Source organism: Lolium rigidum, chromosome 5 (assembly GCF_022539505.1).
Source record: "Lolium rigidum isolate FL_2022 chromosome 5, APGP_CSIRO_Lrig_0.1, whole genome shotgun sequence".
NCBI classification, from domain to species: domain Eukaryota; kingdom Viridiplantae; phylum Streptophyta; class Magnoliopsida; order Poales; family Poaceae; genus Lolium; species Lolium rigidum.
In genome coordinates, this window is record NC_061512.1 from 179,193,164 (window position 1) to 179,194,845 (window position 1,682).

Here is a 1,682-nt window from a genome sequence, read left to right on the forward strand (position 1 = left end):
AGAAAAAACAATGCCGCAGAGGCCGCCATCCGGGCCCTACATCCCCACGGCAAGTGCGGATTTGCGTTGACTCGGCCGGCGAACCCGAGAATTCGCGATGCACCACGTCCCGGGCCACCATACGCGACGTTTTGGCCGCTTCGTCGGCTAGGTGGCCTCAAAAACGAGAAAAAAAAAGTTTTGACATGCACCACGGAGGGACCAAAATCGTCGGCCATGGTACACCAGCAACCACGGCGCGACTTCAACTTCGTCGGCCATGGCAACTTTTCTTGTAGTGTAGTGTTCAACAATCTTATGAAAATAAGATCGAACTTCCTCTCAGTTCAGACCTTCATCAACTATCTTGCTCAAAAGATTGAGTTATTGTACATCCATCTCAATCTTTACTCTACCCCTTTGAGTTTTCTTATGGTCTTCAACTCCTTTTATTCCAACCATTGAATTGATGGTTAGAATATTGGTCTTGGTGTAGCTTATGGTTTATATTCTTCTAAGGTCTTGTGAAGAATCCTTGTGGTGTATCCACTCAATTGTGGACATCCAATGTGAATCCTTCGACTAAATGATTATAGGTTATAGTTATTTGGCTGGCAAAATTTTATTTATTTACAACTTCTTGGTACAATTAATCTAATGATGGACTACTTGATACCAATTATGGCTATTTGTTATCTAAAACTGGATCTTATTATAGGTTCTGATCAACTGGACGAGACATCTTCTACTTTATCTCGCAGTTTTGATACTATAACACAACAGTGGTCTTCTGATACCAACTATGATCTTATTATCTCTCGCTATGGTTTCATAGGTCATCTTCCTTCGTCGTGGTTTATTTTGCAAGAGAACCACTAACTGACACTATGAATATAGTATTCGAAGTGATTTCCCATGCATTCCCTCTTCCGTGATGACTAGGGATCTGCTTGAGCTTCACCATAATCATCATATTTCTCACCTTCATGCTTCTTATGTACTAAAGTACTCCTCTGTTGAGGTAAGCATGAGTTTCTGATTGTACTTCTTTCAGAATATTGTGGTTACTTCCCACAACTGTACTTCATTTCTCCGATGAACCTTCATCTTGTCTTCAGAATCTTCCAGAATTCGTCGCTTCCTCACACGAATACTATTACCCTCTAGATCTATAGCATCAAGTCAGAACTTGATATTACAACATGCCTTTGCATATCAAAGTCGAACTTCATGTATGGATCTAGTCAATCAATGAAAATCCAATAAAAATCCAAGAAGATTCAGCTTTGTGCTTATAATAAACATCATCATAAGCCTGAATATAATAGTTGAGTAAGACATCTCTAAACATCAGGCTCTGATGTGTAGTATATAACACCACATAAGATAGGTTTATATCGTGATACTTAGCACGAATATATGGGATTCTACTATTTGTCTCAACCTTTACCATAATTGCACAATTGCAATGAGATAAGCTTGAAACAAAGTGGTCTAGGATAGTTGAAGTTAACCTAATTTTCTTTGGAAGTACGAACTTAGCTTCCATTTTGGTTGAGGACTATTTCACATGGTATATCTGGGTTCTAACATTGCTACTCTTAACTCATAACAATTGGAATATTGCTCCGATACTTCAAAGTGTTTCTACCATAAACATATGGTCTTGATGTGCTTGGCACACTTCCCATTGTTTTGAAGCA